This window comes from Saimiri boliviensis, chromosome 4 (assembly GCF_048565385.1).
Source record: "Saimiri boliviensis isolate mSaiBol1 chromosome 4, mSaiBol1.pri, whole genome shotgun sequence".
Classification (NCBI taxonomy): Eukaryota; Metazoa; Chordata; class Mammalia; order Primates; family Cebidae; genus Saimiri; species Saimiri boliviensis.
In genome coordinates this window covers 151,943,131-151,964,923 of record NC_133452.1, presented here as the reverse complement: position 1 = coordinate 151,964,923, position 21,793 = coordinate 151,943,131, and the positions used below count along the sequence as shown (strand labels likewise).

The window sequence follows — 21,793 nt, the reverse complement described above, 5'->3', positions numbered from 1 at the left end:
AGAATGTATCTCAAAATAATAAAAGCTATTTATGACAAACCAACAGCCAATATCATACTGAATGGGCAAAAACTGGAACCATTCCCTTTGAAATCTGGCACTAGGCAAGGATGCCCTCTCTCACCTCCTATTCAATATAGTATTGGAAGTTCCAGCCAGAGCAATCAGGCAAGAAAAAGAAATAAAGGTATTCAAATAGGAAAGGAGGAAGTCAAATTGTCTCTATTTGTAGACGACATGTTTGTATATTTAGAAGACCCTATCTCAGCCCAAAATCTCCTGAAACTGATAAGTAACTTCAGCAAATTCTCAGGATACAAAATCAACGTGCAAAAATCACAAGCATTACTATACACTAATAACAAACTTAAAGAGAGCCAAATGAAGAATGAACTGCCATTCACAATTGCTACAAAGAGAATAAAATACATAGGAATACAACTAACAAAAGATGTAAAAGACCTCTTCAAGGAGAACTACAAACCACTGCTCAATGAAATAAGATAGGACACAAACAGCTGGAGAAACTTTCCATGCTCATGGTTAGGAAGAATCAATATTGTGAAAATGGCCATACTGCCCAAAGTAATCTATAGATTCAACACTATCCCCATCAAGCTACCAATGACCTTCTTCACTGAACTGGAAAATATCACCTTAAACTTCATATGGGATCAAAAGAGAGCCTGCATAGCCAAGTCAATTCTAAGAAAAAAGAACAAAGCTGGAGGCATTACACTAGCTGACTTCAAACTATACTACAAGGCCACAGTAATAAAAACAGCATGGTACTGGTACCAAAACAGAGATATATACCAAAACAGAGATATAGACCAGAGGCCTTGGAGGCAACGCCACATATCTACAACCATCTGATCTTTGACAAACCTGACAAAAACAAGCAATGGGGAAAGGATTCCCTGTTTAATAAATGGTGTTGGGAAAACTGGCTGGCCATGTGCAGAAAGCAGAAACTGGACCCCTTCCTGACACCTTACACTAAAATTAACTCCAGATGGATTAAAGACTTAAACATAAGACCTAACACCATAAAATCCCTAGAAGAAAATCGAGGCAAAACCATTCAGGACATAGGCACAGGCAAGGACTTCATGACTAAAACACCAAAAGCATTGGCAACAAAAGCCAAAATAGACAAATGGGATTTAATTAAACTCAAGAGCTTCTGCACAGCAAAAGAAACAATCATTAGAGTGAACCAGAATGGGAAAAAAATTTTTGCAATCTACCTATCTGCTAAAGGACTTATATCCAAAATTTACAAAGAACTAAAACAGATTTATAAGAAAAAAAAAACAAACCCATTCAAAAATGGGCAAAAATATGAACAGACACTTTTCAAAAGAAGACATATATGAGGCCAACAAACATGAAAAAATGTTCATCATCACTGGTCATTAGAGAAATGCAAATCAAAACTACATTGAGATACCATCTCACACCAGTTAGAATGGCGATCATTAAAAAATCTGGAGACAACAGATGCTGGAGAGGATGTGGAGAAATAGGAACACTTTTACACTGTTGGTAGGAGTGTAAATTAGTTCAACCATTGTGGAAGACAGTGTGGCAATTCCTCAAGGACCTAGACATAGAAATTCCATTTGACCCAGCAATCCCATTACTGGGTATATATCCAAAGGATTATAAATCATTCTGTTATAAGGACACATGCGCACATATGTTCATTGCGGCACTGTTTACAATAGCAAAGACTTGGAACCAACCCAAATGCCCATCGATGATAGACTGGACAGGGAAAATGTGGCACATATATACCATGGAATACTGTGAAGCCATAAAAAATGATGAGTTCATGTCCTTTATAGGGACATGGATGAACCTGGAAACCATCATTCTCAGCAAACTGACACAGGAACAGAGAATAAAGCACCGCATGTTCTCACTCATAGGTGGGTGTTGAACAATGAGAACACATGGACACAGGGAGGGGAGCATCACACATTGAGGTCTGTGGGTAGGGGGACTAAGGGAGGGACAGTTGGGAGTAGGGAGTTGGGGAGGGATAACATGGGGAGAAATGCCAGATAGAGGTGATGGGGATGGAGGCAGCAAACCACATTGCCATGTATGTACTTATGCAACAATCCTGCATGTTCTTTACATGTACCCCAGAACCTAAAATGCAATAAAAAATATATATATAATATATATAAAATAGGGATTATAATGGTACTTACTTCCTTGAGTTTTAAAAATTAGATGCCTGATCATATACAATGCTGAATAAATGTTAACTATCACTTTCATTTTTATACTTTGTTGGCTCTCTATTAACCTTCAAGTTAGTCTATATATGTATATATAAATCTTTCATCTATATATATAGATGAATCTCTCATCTTCCTTTAAATGGTCTGATTGAAACTATAACTGAGACATCAAAAGTTCATTCTCTTTACCCTTGAACTGACTATAAAGTTATCAAAATTAAAGAGATATTTTGATTCGTTAGTAAAATAAACCAGAAATTTCACTTATCAGATCAGTACCTGTAATAGCTTCATTTTAATGAATATTACGTTTTTTAGGTTTAACAAAATACAGCAAATGTTATCAAGTGGTTTAAAGTCAGTTTATTGTAGTCAAGTTTCTAATATTTAAAGTAAATAATACATCTCTACTGAAGTATTCATATAAAAATTTTCCTATTCCATACCTTGAAATTTGTCTATCCAAATCTATCATAATCACAGCTGGCATTTATTACATACTGTGTCCAAGGTCACACAGTTATTTAATAGCAGAATTACTAGACTATTAACCACTACACCCTACAGCTTCAATAAAGGGAAAAAGAATATTTCTTAACCTTTACTTCTCAACACAATCAAACACTAAAAGCAAAAGCAACAATCCTAAGAAATATCTTAAAATTATTTAAGAGCTTGAGCTCAAATATCTTATCCCACTAAGTATGCATTTTGGAACAAGCAGAAGGAAAATGCAAGCTTTGATGTTTGCTCATTACTATCTCATTAAGAAACAACTTCTTCAACCCCTGCCTTCTGGCCATATTCTGACATTGTTTAATGAGGTGATACCAACACATTCAAAACACATTAAAAAATACTTGTTTATGTCCTAGATTTTATGTTAAAATACTTGTTTATATCTTAAAATTAGTTTTCTTCATGGATAGTTTTTGCAACTGACTGGAAAACCCAGCCCCAGCCATTCAGAAGGGTTGAAAAAGAAAAGTACATCTCAGCTGAGTCTACAGAATCCAGAAACTCAGAACTCACAATTTCCTCTCTTCCCAATAGCCCCGCTTTGGGCGCTGGGCCAATCTGCTCTAAAAGGCAAATATTGACTAAGATATGTCTGTAACTAGAGAAAAATGCACTTTTTTATACACTGCTCCTAAGTGGTTTGAACAATCTTGTTCCAAGGAGGTGTGTTGGTCCCTTCAATTCTACAACATGTGGCCATAGTGGGGAGTTTAAATCAAATTTGTTTCAAAGGCTCCAAGGGGTGCCCAATTAACCTTCTCAATTCCTTAATCATAGTGAATCTCTTCAAGAAATAGAAGATTCAGACAAATGACAAGAATTCTACCCAACTTGAAATTAGTTCTGTGTAAGATGCCTTGGTTTACAAAAAACTATAGTCTACCCTGATGGTTTTAGCAATAAAGAAATTAAAGGACACCCAGCTTTCTTATCAATGCCAAACAGTCCCATAATTGCTTATAGAAGTGAAGGAAACTATCTTTCTTCAGTCCATTCCACCAAGATAAGATGAATTTTGAAATATCCCTGCTACTAAACCAAGTATTGTGAAAAAGTTTGTCAATAATCGATAGTGGTGATACATACAACCGCCAAGTTATCTGGCATGTCAGTAGTTGCCACACTGATTACAGAAATGTATCCTCTGAGAATCTTGGAAAATACAGCCAAAAGTAAGTGGGATTGAGAAGCACTATCTTATTCATCATTTCTTATGCCCTCGTGTTTATTGTATAGCCCATTTAAACATATATATGTATTATTAACAATGGGGAAAACGTTATGGAAACAGAGATTTAAGAAACTACAGGTCATTGAATTTTAGCCAAAAAAAAAAAAAGAAAGAAAAGCAACTAATACATTGCAGTCCTCTGCCAAGAGCTTCCTACAGAGAGAGCCATCATAATATCTCAATTGAAAGTATAATTTGATATTGATAAGATCAGATGAAAGTAAACTTTTTATGTACTTTAATCTGATTTTAAGTAAAGTTTGTTTTAAATACATTAACTTTTGGATATCTTGAGAAATGTTGTATTCAGACAGTTAGTGGAAAGATAGCATTTCCTTTTCTTGCATCATTAAGTAGAGACATCTCTTTTCATGCCCTCTCCACATCTAACGTTCCCCACACTCACAGCTTATCTCATCTCAGTGGCAAAAATGTGTCAGAATATGAACTAGTTCCAATAGTATCTGTTTTAAATTTCATTATCTGTTTACTCACTTATTGATCTCTGACACAGCTGCAAATTAGTTCTTAGCAGAATAGAAATGATTTGTTTCTAGTTTCCTCATCTATAAAATGAGGGTGGTGAGATCTGTTCTTACCTCCAGTAAAGGTTTTGTAAATTCGAATTAGATAGTTCAGTAAAACTCATTGATCAAAGGCTCTTTGAGACTAAAGTCACAATACTATTGGAGTGAGAGACTAGAAGGGTTATCAAGGAAACTTGTATATTGTACACATCATTACAATAGTAAAACTATTTTAAAGGCCCTCTTTGTGACTAGAGCTTTTGAACGTCATAAATGAAGAAGTCTACACCATCAAAGGCAAGCCAAGGGTGTTGTGACCAGGCAGGCTCTTCATGGATGAGGTACTTGACATGTCAAGAAAAAGATGCATGGCAGTATTTTCCACTGACCCCTGACCGCCCAGCTGAGAGTGCACCTTGCCTTGCTAGATTGGTGCAGATTGTAGGAAATACCCAGACACAGCCTTGTTAACTGCAGCCGAATGTGGCAGATTAGGCCAGAGTGAAGATCTGGAGCAATATCTGCTCACTGGGATGGGTGGATCTAGAAAGTGGGAGAGTAGAGTTGCCAGATGAAATATAATTCATGCGATATTTGGAACACAAGGACACTAAACCATTTATTCTTTGTGTTTATCTGAAATATAAATTTAACTGGACATCCTGTATTATTATTTGCTAAATCAAGCAACCCCTTGAGACAGGGAGCTCAGGGAAGATTTTAACATTTGTAGATTTGGCTCCTAGGAAGAACCTATTCTAGTGAGCAGAACAAAATCAACACAATACTAGTCAATGGCCGATAACAGATAAGCAGTGGGCAAAGGAAGTAGGGAGGCTGAGGGAAAGGAAGAGGAAGTTATTAGAAACAGCACAAGAATTTTTTTTTTTTTTGAGACTGAGTCTCACTCTGTCACCAGGCTCGAGTGTAGTGGCACGATCTTGGCTCACTGCAACCTCCGACTCCCTGGTTCGAGCAATTCACCTGCCTCAGCCTCCCGAGTAGCTAGGATTACAAGCATGTGCCACCACACCCAGCTAATGTTTGTATTTTTAGGAGAGACAGAGTTTCACCATGTTGGCCGGACTGATCTCGATCTCCTAACCTCATGATCTGCCCACCTCGACCTCCCAAATCCCAATGGCTCATGGGATTACAGGCATGAGCCACTGATAAATGGCACAAGATTAAGGCCATATTAAGCAAAGCAAACTGACCGTGAGACCCAAAACAATAGGCCAAAGGAGGTGGCTTCTGCCTCCGTACCATTCACAAAACCAAACCCTCCCATCAGTGACACCTCATTTCTATTTCCCTGAAGGTATATCAGATTTCCCAGCAAGGAAGTAGAGTCTAAGAAATCCACCCCAAATATGCACTACCACCATGAATGAGACCTCCCCCGGATTAATGTTCTAAAGACCACTCTATTTTATGGAGAGTGGATTTGTGGGGACCAAGATGCCCATGAGCAGACTAGTTCAGGAGGTTAGGTAAGAGACTATAGTGGATGGGTCAGGGATAAGGTGGGTAGCAGTGGAGACGGAAAGAAGTAAAAACACTAAAGAAGCATTTTGGAGGAAGAACAGAGAGGACTCGGTAAGGAGCTTCCACCAGGACATAAGGGAGAGGAAAACGCCAAGAATCCCTCACAGGTTTTCGGCATTCCATGAAGGATTCTGTGTTACAGGAGAAAGGATGAGCCAGTTTGATGATCAGTCCTGACAAGAAGAGACTGGGATCAGTGGTAGAAGTGGATATAGCTGAGATGCCATGATACATGACTAAGACTAATTACTATGCTGATCCCTGGGTAGGGGAAATAAGCAACTGCAAAGAGAGAAAGAGAGACAAGAGCTCCATGGCTCCTCTGAGTCCCAAAGGGCAGCCTCAGGGCTTGCTTTCTGCTCTTGGAACCTATTAAATGCATTCCTTTCTGAGCCTCCTGCCCTAGCAGGAGTTCCCTCGCAGGAGTTCCCTCCCTAGCCTGGAAGGCTTTTCCTCCCAGCTTCTCACTAGACTGTCCCCCTTGTGCCTCTCAGCTAAGCTTTCCTCTCAAATGTCACCTACTCAAAGAGAGCTTTTCTGACCACCCAATCTGAAATAGTACCGTTTCTCATTATCACATTGCCCTCTTTTACTGTTTTCAAAATATTTACCATCTTCTGATATTTGTCACGATGCTCACATGTGTATTGCCCTTGTCTGCCACCACACGCTCTAGAATGAAAGTCCTGGGGGACTTGCCTGTCCTTTTCCCATTGACAACTCAGCCTCTAGAACAGCACCAGGTACAATGGTCACTCAGTAAACCTGATGAAGGGCAAACAGACAGCTTCCCAGTGCCCAGTTCTAGTTCACAGCTTTCATTTGTTTCCTGCCCTTAGATGCTGTAAAATAGCCGTGTCCTTAAAATAACTTTTTTTTAATCTCCTTTGAGTGGCTTCTTTTTCATACCAACAAAAGGGCTGAACTAGAACACACATAGGAATCTAAGTGAGCAGAAGGGCTGGACGAAGGCCAGGGAATGTGTCAACTAGGTCAGCCTCTAATAAGAAGAACCTTGGGTTTGTAAATGTTGGAACAGGTATGTCAAGAGAAGGAAAATCCATCAGGTGAGCTGCTAGCCCACTACCTGTTGATAAACGTCGACCAATTCAAAGATTTTATTTATTCATGCAATATTATATCCTGTCTTCCTTCCTTCCTTTTCTGTGTAATCTCTGGGCTGGGCCAGAGATTCAGAGATGAATAACGGGTGGCCCTAGCCCTGAGGAAAGGCAATCTGCAGATAAGGAAAGAGTGACAGTTAATAACAGTCTATGTGCTGTATAACCATTGAAGATGGTGCTTGAGGCCCTGCAGGGTATTAAGAAGGTAATGTTGGCACCAGCCTCTGAGGCAACAGAGGAAGGGAGGTCATTCCAGGTGGAGGAAGCAACAGATGCAAGGTGTGGAGATGCTGAGCCAGCATATCAAATTCTGAGGCTCAATTCCACAGGGACAGAATTCAGGGTGTTCACAGCTGATGGCAGGAAATGACACTGGGCCAGCAGCAAGGCCCCAGATTGTAGGGACCTGTGTACAGAAAAGCCATTTTCTTTAGTAAGATTAAAAGCAAGCATAGGCCAGGCACAGTGGCTCATGCCCATAATCCTAGCACTTTGGGAGGCTGAGTTGGGTGGATCACAAAGTCAGGAGATTGGGACCATCCTGGCTAACATGGTGAAACCCCATCTCTACTAAAAACACAAAATATTAGCCAGGTGTGGTGGCATGTGCCTGTAGTCCCAGCTACTCGGCAGGCTGAGGCAGGAGAATTACTTGAACCCAAGAGGCAGAGGTTGCAGTGAGCCAAGATCACACCACTGCACTCCAGCCTAGGTGACAGAGTGAGACTCTGTCTTAAAAAAAAAAAACAAAACAAAAACAGAATAGTAAAATCTAGCCCTGGAAAAATGCTTTCCTGGTGACCAAGACCTCACTGGTGACCAGAATATAGCACCACTTCCTCCTGGATTTTACCTCCCCTTGGAACTCTCAGTGCTTACACTGTCACTCCTGTGCTGGCCTGAGGGGACCCTGGTCCTCTGCACTGAGAAGCTGGGACCTCGTCCCCTAGTGACCACACATGCGCACACCTTTTCTTGCAGGCTGTTCGACCTTTTTTTTATGAAACTACATTTAAAGGAGTTTAGCAAATATTAAAGACCAACGTGATTAATAATGAAGTACATTGGAAATTAACAGGCTTATTGGTTTCCGTCCTGGTTTCTATGGACAGATACCCAGTGTTGCCAAGACCAGTACCATTGTTAGCCTCATCAATGACAGCTTGCCAGAGACAGGCAGGGGGCCAGGAATCCCCCAAAGCTGCCTGTTGATTTGGCTGATGGAGACCTTAGACTCACAAGGGGCTTCAGTTAACTTATTTAACAGAAAAGACATTCAGTAGAACCGTTTGATTTTAATGAAAACAAATCTTTAGTCTGGAAGGGTACTCTGTTCTTTCAGAAACTCACACTACAGATGCAAGCCTGGATGTGAAACTTCTCTCCTGGCTCTAGTCATTTGCCCGCATTCTGTCAACTCCATATTCAGGTTTCAAATCGAGCTTCCTTCTCCCTTTCATTTCCACTATCCTAGTAAAGATTTTTATATTTTATCTGAAATATCATAATAGCTTCTCAACTGGTCATGTTGTCTTCTGTCTCTCCCACCTTTGGTCATCTCACTCCTTGCTGCTGGCTTGACCTTCACATAGCTTTGAACGTGTCATGCCCTGCTCTATATACTCCATGATTCCCCATTGCCTATAGAATGACAATCTTACCCAACTCTTTTGCTCTGTTGTTTTTTTTGTTTTGTTTTGTTTTTTTCTGTTGTAACACCCAATACATTGTCTTCGTGCCCTGGCTAAACCAAAATATAGTATTCTGTAACAACTTGTTCATTCAGCTTTGGAGTGCCCTTTTTCTCCCACTCTCCCAGGTTCAAATACTACCCACCCTTCAATGCCCACTTTAAATGTCCACACTGCCAGGGAACAATCTCTCATTCTCTGGGTGGGATGGAATCTCTCTCATCTATCATATCCTATAGCATATAACCTTGTATCTCTCTGGTAGTGCTTACAGCCTTACATTTTGTATTGGAGTGGCAATTGCATATGATGAGAACAAAAGTTTGGTGCCTCATCTTTGAATCCCATGCAGCCCCTAGCGTGGTGTCTTGCCCTCCCTCGGCAGTTAGTTTGTTGAATTAATTAGTGAAGAATTTTGTTTCACATAGAATTCCCACCCCAGGTGTAACTTCCACCAGGGTCACTGTTGTGGCTTTATGTTTAGCTGACAAGTGAAAGTGCACATCAAAGTTTGTTTGTCTTTCTACTTTGTGTGGGAGGTGATAGTTGGTTGTTTGGGGTTTTGTTTGTTTTGAGGTTAAGGCAAACTGAAGGGATGCCAGTCTGTAAAACGTGGCCTGGAAATTAACTTGCCTCTTTGCTCGGAAGGCACTCTTATTGGCACAAAAGCACAGCTTTGGAATTGCAGTCTCAGCTTCCTTTCCCCAGTCCCTAATTAACTCATGTGTGCTTCTTTTGTGAGAAGGTCTTTCTCCTTTCTTGGACTTTTGCCCTGTTTAACAGCCCTGAACACCCTAGTTCTGGAAACACATTTGTTTCATCAGCTTTTACTCCAAAAGGGTTTTAAAGGATCAAATTGCTTAAGCAAACTGTTAATTTGGTTTTGTTTTTCTCTTCAGGGACTTTGTTTGTAAAACTGTAATGCATATGCACAAAATCAGATGACTAAGATGATGTAAATGCTGGGGAACAGAAAGCCAGCTCACCTCAGGGGACGTGGGGACAAACTCACTGCATACACCTCAGATGGATGCACTGGTTGTTTTCACGCTTGTGGCAGCAAATGTTAAATTATTAAAGTTCTCCTGTCAGGTAGGACGCTTTTAACTATGAGGAGGAAAATAACTGAATAAAAGCAGTCCTAATGATAGGTGTTTATTTCACAAAACAAGATATCCAGAGGTAAGCAATTCCAGCAGCTCATGGTGTCAGCAAAGACTGGGCCCCTGTGATCTCTGGTCTGTTTTCCCAGTTGGTTGGCAGGGGCTTTCCTTACAAGCACAAAATGGCTGGCATGGCTGCGAACTTCATGTCTCCACACAAATACATCCAAACAAGAGGAAATGGAAGGTGACAAAATGCATTTCTCATCATGTTTCTCCCTTTAATCAGGGAGCAACATTTTTCCCAGAAACGCTCAGTGGCTGAAGTCTCAATAGACTGATGTGGTCATATGCTCATCCCTGAGCCAATCATAGTCAAAGGGAATTTCTGAAACTATGATTGGCATGAGCCAATCACATCATTCCCTGGGGCTGGACACAGTCAGGTTAAAAAAAAAAAATGGACTTCTAAGAGTATGAAAAAGGGGAAATTGTTGTTGAGCAGACACCTGCCAAATGCTTCCTACTGCTCTCCATCTAGTTCAATGCCAAGAAGTTTCTTATAAGCAGTAAATGAGCACCTTTAGGAGCTAATGAAGAACTTCCTATAAAAATGAATCCAAACCCAGTCATATTACAATAATCTACTATTGTTATCATCATCATCATCATCAAAAGGGATCATGATGAAAGGCTGAATCTAAAAGACCAAAGTTGTCTAATTTATTTAAGCTGTAGCTTGTTTTATTGTCCTGGATATTTTTATACACAGTTACCAAAAACACTTATCTTACATTCACTGGAATTAAGCTGAAAGGCTATCACTATTCATTGTTTTCATGTTGCTTGCTAAATTAAATAGGGGCTTATGTATAATTATTTGACCTGGAGTCTTGTCCTGACTTGCGGGAAAAATTCCTCTCAATTTGTCCATCATCAGCAGCTTTCATTCATTCAAACTGAGTCAGCCAACCTTTATCACTTCCTGCTAGCCTGACTGCAGCTGTCATTTATCTCCTATCACTGCTTCACAGTATGCCTCCTTGTGTCCTTTGTTTTTATTGTTGTGCTTTCTCACCTCAAATTTACTTTATTTACTTTTGCATGGATTTGTTTGTCCCCCATGTCTTGGCGTTCACATGTTCACTGCAATATTCTTTTTGAAGATGTTGTAATCTAACATTGCCCACAGATATATAAATTCCTCCATGGGAAACCTTCAAGGTTACAAATCATATGTAAGACTACGAATATCAGAGTGCTCTTTGAAGCTATGCTCCATTTTCAGCCATTTAAGAGACTGCAGTGGGAATGAACAGCGCAATTGAGCAATTCAAGAAGGATGACTGAAATGCCAGGGAACAGAAAGATAGCTGAGCCTCAAAGAATACTCAGAGGACCGTGGGGCACACTCACTGCCAATACTGTAAAGAGACAGGAGGAGCACAAAAGCTGGTGGAGGACTGTTGTGGAAAGCCGATGTAAGAGAGATAATAATGCAAGAAGGATAACTACTGACTGGGCGTGGTGGCTCATGCCTGTAATCCCAGCACTTTGGGAGGCCGAGGTGGGCAGATCACCTAAGGTCACAAGTTCGAGACCAGCCTGGCCAACATGACAAAACCTCATCTCTACTGAAAATACAAAATTAGCCGGGCGTGGTGGCAGGTGCCTGTAATCCCAGCCACTCAGGAGGTGAGGCAGGAGAATTGCTTGAACCTGGAAGGTGGAGGCTGCAGTGAGCCAAAGTCGTGCTCCTGCACTCCAGCCTGGGCAACAGAGCAAGACTCTGTCTCACAAAAAAAAAAAGAAAGAAAGAAAGAAAGAAAGAAAAGAAAAGATAACTACAAAGAGAAACAACGGTAGAGAATTTGATCATATGCTGATTCAGGCTTTCTTTGATAACCTGTAACTTTAAGTCACTAAATAGGATGCCAAGATTTGTTTCTGCTTCCCCATCTTTCTCCGTGGCCTGGGATCCACTCACTTCCTCCTTAGATACAACGGTGACACAGAAGACGAATGTAGAACACCTAATAGTTTCTCATAGAAAAAAGAACAATTTTGACTTCAAGGAAGAGCTTTTTGCAAATTTAGTTCCCTTGAAATCTTCTGATAATACATAACGAAAAATGAAACAGGCAATATTTCATGGACATGCTTGCATATTATTTCACTTTACTTCTATAAACTCCCAAATCCCCAACCAGTGTTATTGCCTGCACCTTCATTTTCTTCTTTTTAACAGCTCCACCACCACCATCTATGAATTTTGACCTGACTTATCTTCCAGATTCAAAAATAAAAATAAATTATAAGAAAAAACAGTCCCCTGTGTAAGTGGATGACTCTGAGTTTGTCCTGGCTTTGGTACCTAGCTTACATGATACCACCAATTCTCAAACCAGGAGCAGCAGCCTTGGCTCTGTGGCAGCTCCACCCTAAGCATGCCTTGTTTCTCCGTATATAAAATGAAGGGGGTTTAACTGGGTGATCACATACAGATCTCTTCACAAGCTGTATAGCCTATGATTAACAGCAGAATTTCAAGCTCTTCCAGTTTTACACAAGAGATTCTAATGCAGCCTTTCTTAGAAACTAAGTCAACTTGGGCAAGACTCTTCATACCCCTGTGTCTTGGTTTTTCCATCTGTAAAATGGACAAGATTAAATTACCTACCTGGTGTGATTTTACCGAAGATTTAAAGAATTAACATACGCAAAGTTCTTACAATAGCACCTGCCAAATAAGCCCTACATAAGTAGCTGCAGCTGATTCTGGGTTCTTTTTAAAAAGACAGCTTTATTGAGATACAATTCACCTACCATACAATTCACCCATTTTAAGTGTATAACTCATTGGTTTTCAGTATATTTACAGAGTTGGGCAACCATGAGCACAATCAATTTCAGAACTTTTTTTATCACCTCAAAAAAAATGCCCCCACCCTTTAGCTATCACCTTTTGATCCTCCTACACTTTGCCCCCAGCCCTAGGCAACCAACAGCTAATCTACTTTCCATGTCTACAGATTTGCCTACTGGAGATTTCATATAAATGGAATTGTACAATATGTGGTCTCTTGTGGCTGGCTTCCTTCACTCAATATCATGTTTTCAAGGTTCATATATGTTGTAGTGTGAATCAGTACTTCATTCCATTGTATGAGTGTACCCATTCATCAGTTGACGGACATTTGGGTTGTTCCCACCTTTTAGCTATTATGAGTAATGCCGCTATGAATAGTCATGGACACGTTTTTGTGCGGACATGCTTTTTCATTTTCTTTGGGTATAAACCTAGAAGTAGAATTTCATAGGTAATTCTATATTAAATCATTTAAGGAAATACTAGATTGTTTTCCAAGCCAGCTGCATTATTTTTCATTCTCACCAGCAGTGTATGAGGGTTTCAGTTTTCTACATCCTTACCAACATTTGTTTTCTGAGTTTTTGATTCTAGCTATCTTAATTGGTGTGAAGTAGTATCTCATTTTTTTGTTTTGATTTGCATTTCCCTAGTGACTAATGATGTTGAGCATTTTTGCATGTGCTTGTGGACCATTTGTAAGCTTTGGATTCCTTTTTTTTTTTTTTTTTTTTTTTAGACAGAGTCTCGCTTTGTTGCTCAGGCTGGATGGAGTGAATGCAGTGGCTTAATCTCGGCTCACTGCAACCTCCATCTCCCAGGTTCAAATGATTCTTCCGCCTCAGTCTCCCAAGTAGCTAGGACTACAGGCGCCTGCCACCACACCCAGCTAATTTTTTTATTTTTAATAGAGAGGGTTTCACCATGTTAGCCAGGCTGGTCTTGAACTCCAGACCTCATGATCCGCCCACCTCGGCCTCCCAAAGTGCTTGGATTACAGGCATGAGCCACCACACCCAGCCAGCTTTGGATTCTCATAAACTATCTACTGCTGATGCTTCAGGAGACCTTATACAGCCAGAGACACCCAGAGAAGATCCAGATCCTAGGTTTTCAGGAGAGTTTGAGGATCCAGTTCACTACATCTTGGCCCTTAGAATGTGAGGCTATTAGCCAACTTCTTTTTATTTTATTGTATTTTACGTGTGCAGGATGTGCAGGTTTGCTACATAGGTAAATGTGTGCCATGGTGGTTTGCTGCACCTATCAACCCATCACCTAAGTATTAAGCCCAGCATGCATTAACTATTTTTTCTGATGCTCTCCCTCTCCCCACCCCCCACCACACAGGACCCAGTGTGTGTTGTTTCCCTCCCTGTGCCCGTGTGTTCTCATTGTTCAGCTCCCACTTATGAGTGAGAACATGCGGTGTTTGGTTTTCTGTTCCTGTGTTAGTTTGCTGAGGATAATGATTAGCCAAGTTCTTGATGTTACAGCACTCAAGGGAACTGGAATAGTAGGATATTCCATCTTGAATTCAATCAGGCCCCTGTTTAGCTTACATTTCTACTCAGGCTTCTTTCATTTCTTTGAAAGCCTGAAAATCCTAAGACATCCCTTTTATTCCAGCATCTTCCAAAAGTTCCAACAACCATAATTTGATTTTTCTTAAATTCTGCTGCTGCTTTCTATATTTTTCCTATGTGTTGAACCTCTGACTGTAAAGTCTTCAAGGTTATGGAACATATGTATCACTCACTATGCACATGGTAGTCATCTGTACATACTGTTTGAGAACGTGAGCCAAATCTTACCACATTCTAAGAAGAAGCCTCCTTAAAGTAGCTATAGCAGTTTACACTGGGTTTTTTACTTTAAACAAATTAATTTACTTTTATTTCCTCATTGGCCAAGAGAGATTCATAATATCTAATTTGTAGAGCTCTTGGGAGGATCCAATAGAATGACATATATAAAGCATTTGGCACAGCGCTAAAGAATTAATAAGTACAAAATAAATGTATGTATACCTATCAACCAGGTCATGCCTACCTTAGGTTATCCCGCTTCAAGTCACCAGCAGGTTGACTCTCCAGCCTCATGGGGCCAATGGTGCACAGCAGGACTCAAGAGTTGAGGTGCCCAAGAATGCTGAGAGGTTGAAAAATAAGAGCGAGGAACTCCAGACTCCGAGGGACCATGTAGACAAGGCTGAATTTTCAGGGGAACTTCCAACCATAATGCTCAGAGATAAAGGAGCCAAGCCAGAAGGCACTGGGCAGTCCAGAGAAGCCCTAAGCCTTATGCCCTATCTGACCGGCCTTAGCCATTCCTTCGGTGCTACAAAGGCACTTCTCCTAAGCCTCAGAAGAAGAATCCAACACAACAAAGTTCTCCACATCTGAAGTGAGGAGCCATCAAGACGACTGAATGAAACATTCTCCGGAGATAGGATCTGTTCTCACCCATGGCTTTCTCTTTCCTGTGGCTTTACAACAGGATCCACCTGATAGAGACAGAGGAGAAGGCCTGGTTGTTTAGCTGCCTGGTCACTTGCTGCCACCTATGGGTAGAATATTAAAAGTGACCTGGGGGAAATTTAAATTTCACACATCCATTCCTGCATTACATTTAAATATCATTCTACAGAAAGTAGCTTGTTGTTAATTCACACTGTTTTTCTTAATTTGCAGAAATATAAGAAGGATGGTTTAGGGTATCTAGAAACCCTACTACAAATATCAAATCTGACTGAGAACTGTGATTCAGATTGTGCTACTGGTTTGAAAAATAAATGGATTCTGATTTCGAGCTCAGTATAGACTTTAACTGGGAGCAAATTTTGAAAAACAAAGATCAAATTAAGAGATTTTTTAGTAACAAAAGTTTTTTTTAACTAAAAATAAGCTCATCAAAACCTAATAGAGCAGAAAAGGTCCATTTGTCACTGCTGCCAGAGAATTAGGATCTTCACAATTATTTTAAATAGTGCTTTCTTTCTAGCACAGCTAGAAACTTCTGCTTACAGAGACAGGAAAATGGGCTTAAATAAGAAAATCTAAATTGTGTCCTGAAATAGTTATACCAGCTTTGCAAACAAGTACAAAATATTTACCAATGCTGCCTAAAAACCCTCTCTTGAAAGGGATACAAAATGTAATCTCTGATTCACCAACACACACACACACACACACACACACACACACACACACACACACGTCGTTTGCTTTATCTGGGCTGCCAATTTTAGATAAAATTTTAAAGTCTAGGGTAGGTTGAATAGAACAATGAAAAGAGAAAATGGCAACTTAATTTGGAGAGATAAAGGTAGATACCTATGCACATAATTCTTAAAGCATTCAGCATATTTCTGGTTGATATAACTATCTCTTAACCAGGTATGAGATCCTAGAAAGTAGAAATTATATTTTATTTATCTCTGTATACCCCACGGCCATCCTATTGCATGAAATTTAGACAATAAATATTTGTAGAAATCTAGTCAATCAAATTTATTTTGTACCTACTATGTAGCAGTTGCTGTTCTAGATACTTGTTCTGGGCATTGTTGCAGGAGGCAGGGAGGGAGGGAAACAAGAAAGGAGAGAGGAAGGAAGGAAGGTAGGTAGGTAGGTTGGTTGGTTGGTTTCAGCCTGTGTTGAAATGTTGAGTTCTAAATTTAGCCATAATATAAAGCAGGAGACATAGTACTTTGTTGAATAGATAAGCTCAAACAGGGTCTTTGACTTGGCTAATAGTCTGCCTTGCTACAGGCCTGCATTAGCAAGAAAATGCAATACATAAAGGCTAACCTTAGTTGGCCAAATCCAAGTAGATCAGTTGATTACTTTCAGCTAAGGCAGGTAACAATGTCATCTTTGAGAAAAATAAAAATAGATTATCATCTATTTTATTGACAGTTGTATTTCTGGCACCTAGAAAAGTTATCGCCACATAATGCTGAACTAATATCTATTGAATGAATATTAATATCATACCCTCCTACTAGAAGCATCATCTGGCATACTTGTAAAAATGAGAATTTCAGAGAGACTAAATGACCCTCTCAAGGTTGTTTAACCAGAAACCATTTGAAGTCCAATTGCCATCCCAATGTTTGATTTCTGAAATTCCAAAGTTGGTCATTAGACCAGATCATGTTCTATTGCTTGGATCTTGATTCTGGTCTTATTGATTCTAGCAAATAAATGCAAAGAAACAAGTTTAGTGAATCTATAGCCTTGGCACCTGCCTTTGCTGCAGAGCCTAACTCTGTCCACCTTCTGTCTAATGGTATCTGAAGAGTTCCATGATAATCACTGAATTACATAACCACCCAAATGAGATTGTTCTTCCATCTGTTAAGGGCCATCAGAGCCCCGTGCAATGAATTTCAATTTAAGGAGCTTTATGTCCCATCTGGAGCAAGAGGATTCATTCCTATATAAGAGGAAAAGATCATTGTGATTTTAACCTGGTTTTAATGAAAATTACTCCATTCAAATTTTAAATTTTAAATGATGTTTAAGTATTGTATGTTTCAAGCACACTGAGAGAGAATCATCTTGCCAACAATTATTTCCAAAGTCACATTTTCACAGCAGTAAATGCTCATTAAACCATATATACAAGAACTCTCATTGCGGTATTGTTCGTAACAGGAAAAAACTTGGAACAAGCCCAAGTGTCCATCAAAGAAGATGGGATTTAAAAAATTGTGTTATGTTCATACCATACAGCTATTAAAAAGAATGAGGTAAATCTACATATGCCAATGTGACAAGATGTCAAAGATATCACAATAAATGGGAAAAAAAAAAACAGGACGCAAAATGCCATGCATGCTTTTAATACAGAGAATGACTGCAATAAATGTCAGTATATGCATATCAAAAATTCTGGAAGAATATACAATAAACCATAAGCTGTAATTACATTGGAAAGTAACATTATGGGACAATTTCACTTTATTTATTTTTATTATTACTATTTTTTTGAGACAGAGTCTCACTCTGTCACCCAGGTCAGAGTACAGTAGCATGTTCTCAGCAACCTCCACCTCCTGGGTTCAAGTGATTCTCCTGCCTCAGTCCCCTGAGTAACTGAGATTACAGGCACCCAACACCAAGCCCACCACCATGCCCAGCTAATTTTTGTATTTCAGTAGAGATGAGATTTCATGATGTTGGTCAGGCGGGTCTCAAACTCCTGACCTCAAATGATCCACCTGCCTCAGCCTCCCAAAGTGCTGGAATTACAGGCGTGAGCCACCACACCCGGCCCCACTTTAAACTTTATACATCTCTGCACCATGTAAAATGTTGACAATGATCTTTAATTTAAGAAAGGCTTGTTTTATTTCATTTTAAATATAAATAAGTATAATAAATAAATTTAAAATTAGAATTAATAATTAAACTGAAAGTTTAAAATGACACTTTATATATAAACTGAATATGATCCTTTTGGAGAAGTACTGTGTGTCACAAGAATTACAAATGTTTATATTCTTTAACCCAGTAAACCTTAATACAAAAAAACTTTACTCATTAAGATATTTGTTACATTACTGATATAATGCAAAAAGTTGGAAGTAAATCAAATGATTAATAGAAGAGTTAAACTGCCATTCTCAATAAAATATTATACAGTCATTTAATATTGTGTTAATATTATGACTATGAAATAACATGAAATCCCTATGTTATAATGTTAAGGATAAATGGCAAAATATAAAATTAAATATTTAAATATACTTGGTAAATATCTCAATGGTAAAGAAGACTGAACTAACATAAAATGTCTTTGTTATAATATTAAGGATAAATGGCAAAATATAAAATTTTATATTCAAACATGCTTGGTAAATATATCAATGGAAAAGAAAATAGAAAGAAATTTACCAGCACTGAGTAATATCGTTTAAATGGTGTCACTCCTGGTGATTTTTCTTCCTTACACATTTTTATATTTTCAAAGTAACCACTTGCTATATTTGCAACAGAAAAGAATGCAATTATTGATGTTGATGAGATATTAAAGGGAGCAACATTTTTTTGTCACTGGCAAGACAGATAAATGTATTAACGTTTTTTTCTTTCACTGGACCCCTGCCTTCATGTTGAGGAAACGTGTGTTCCAACCCACAAACACCAGCTTTTCTGCTGCTCTGTAGTGACCACTCACCTCTCACTCGGTTTTTGTGAAATTCAACTATTTCATTAGGCCGAATGAGAGAATGAATAATTTATGAAAAATAAGATTTCCACAAAGGAAAATAGATTCTTGTTATAACTAAGCTTAGCTTCACACAAGAGCAAGAAGTGATAATTGGGAAGATCAACAATTTCCACATCAAGAAAACTGAATACCAGTCATAAGGTAGACACCTCCTGGTGAATATTCTTCCTGCCAGTTATTTAATTTCTCTATTTTTCAGTGTCTTCACCTGTGAGAGTACTGTGTTGAACAAGAATCTTAATTTTAGTCTTAGAATTTTCCTAAAATGAAGGAAATGAGAAGTATAATGAGGTAGCTGCTGTGTGCCAAGAACATACTAGATAGGTATATTACCTTTAGTTGACATATAAAGAAATTAATATTCTAGGAGAGTCAGAAGTAGACCAAGATATTGACAAAGTTAAGACTTATTCTCAGGGCCAGGAGAGGTGGCTCATACCTGGCATCACTTTGGGAGGCTGAGACAGATAAATTGCTTAAGCCAAGGAGTTTAAGACCTCATCCCTACAGAAAAAAAAAAAATACAAAAAATTAGTTGAGCAAGGTGGCACACATCTGCAGTGCCAGCTACCTGGGAGGCTGAGGTGGGAGGATCACCTGAGCCCCAGGAGGTTGAGACTGGGCCACAAGCCATGATCATGCCACTGTACTCCAGCCTGGGCAACAGCGAGACCCTGCCACAAAAAAAAAAAAAAAAAAAAAAAAAAAAGATTCTGTCCCAGGCTATCTAACTCTTTCCACCAATCCACTCTTACTCTTCAGAATTTGTAGGTTAAGGACATGAAGCTTCGAAGGGCTGAATGATTTTCCCAAGATACACAACAAGTTAGCATCAGAGTCAGGGCCAGAACACAGATCTCATGTAGTCAGTTCTGTATTTACTTTACTTCCTCTTTTACCCATTTTTTGTAAAGGTCCTTGTAGCCAATTCATAGTTCATGATCATCAATCACCTGTATTGCCCCTCTTTTGTTTTGTTTTAATTTTCCCCCTCATTTTCTATCCACACTGTATGTTGTCTTCCGGGGGTGTTTCTTGATCTGATATTGCAATTCATTAATCAATTATTCAACTACTGTATACACTTTCCACTATGTATTCCATCTCTCAGGTTTATTTTAACCATTATTTTTAATATAATCAGTATCTCCAGCATGTGGTCCTTTATAACTTCTTATCTATGCTTTGTCACAAATATCTACTCACTTCTTTGAAGTTATTTTTGTGCTTATTTTAAAATTTTGATCTATTTGACTATTTCTGGTCCCTACAGTAACCCAACAGGACAGGAGAAGATATGCTGCAGTAACAAGCAGTCCTGGAAATTTCAGTGGCTCACACAACAAATTTTTATTTCTCACTCTCAGTTACACCACTTTCCTTGCTCTCTAGCAACCGTGACTTAGACTGCTTCACATTACAACAGCACCATCTTAAAGTTCTTCACTGCAAGTCACAAAAATAGCAGCAAAAAGAAAAATAAAACACAGAGAAGTCACTTTTGCACACATCCCATTAGCTAGAACTAGCCAGGTGACCCAACCCAACTGCAAGGGAGGCTGGAACATGGCAGATAAGCACAAAGGCATCTGGTGAGCACTCATTATCTGCTTGCTTCACATGTTGTCTCTCACTGTGCTGTGCTCCCCAGATGTCCCTCAGTTCACTTTCCCCACAGCCCCACATTACCTAGAAATGTGTATCTTGTGGGAGGCCCCAGCATGTGTCACTCTTGTTAGAATTAAGGAAGGCAAGGACATGGCCTAGAACAAGGTAGTGTTGCACCCAGGTGAGTTAGATGGAACAGCACCATGCTCTGAGTTTGAATCATGAGTCCTTTATTAATTAGCCAGCCACAAAGAGACGGCTAACGCTCAATATTCTCTTGGCCCCGAGGAAGGGGCTGGATTCCTTTTTATACCTTGCTTAAGGTAGGGCAGGGAGAGCCTAGCTGAAGCAGAGTTTACAGAAGCAGAACAAGCAAGTTAGATACGAAGGCTGGTAACTAGGAGGCAGGAGGTTCTCATGATTGCTGATTTTTTAAGGAGGGTGTACACAAGCAGTTCCCCTGATTGCCAGTTACCAAGGGCGTATTCGATACTTGTCATATAATCAATCAAGGAGGGCATTCACAATGGCAACTGGGCTTGCCAAGCAGGCTATGGTTACAAAAGTTATATGTTTCTATAGTTCTAAGTACAGCATGATCCAGCACAGTAGCAAGACCCAGGTATGCACTTAAGGGAGGAGTGGCAGTGGGGTGAGGCAGAGGTCAAGATGGAGTCTATCCAGCTGTCAGCAAAACGGAGTCTGTCTAGCTAACACAGGGTAGGTTAGCACAGTAGAAAGACCCCTGAATCATAATCTGAGTTTCATCACTGGCTTCTACACACACATACAGACAGACAGATAGACAGACAGACAGACACACACACACACACACACACCTTGTTCACTTCCCCCTTTTCAGCACGGTCCTGACCTTCAGATAAGCTTTTTGTTCTCCATCCCAGGCATTGCTCCTCAAGATAAACTTCCCCCTGACTGTAATCACCTACTTCTCAGGGTGTGGAGGGGGAGCAAGAGAGGAAGGAATGCTCATTAGTGGACTGATCAGCCAGCTCCACTTTCCCCCGGTGTAATCTATACCCTATGTCCGCAGCATGGAATAGACACTGCTGTTCAT

General features: G+C 39.6%; 1 protein-coding gene across 4 annotated transcripts in view; it reads right to left on the bottom strand.

Annotated features, from left to right (window-relative positions):
- Positions 1-21,793, bottom strand: part of RNF182 (ring finger protein 182) — a 128,815-nt gene that overhangs the window by 58,978 nt on the left and 48,044 nt on the right. For 3 of the 4 annotated variants that reach the window (XM_074398468.1, XM_074398469.1, XM_010338032.3), the window contains one exon: positions 14,920-15,430. The gene's annotated coding sequence lies outside the window, so the exon portion shown is untranslated. The remainder of the gene's footprint in view (positions 1-14,919; positions 15,431-21,793) is intronic. The other variant, XM_074398470.1, reaches the window with a different exon arrangement.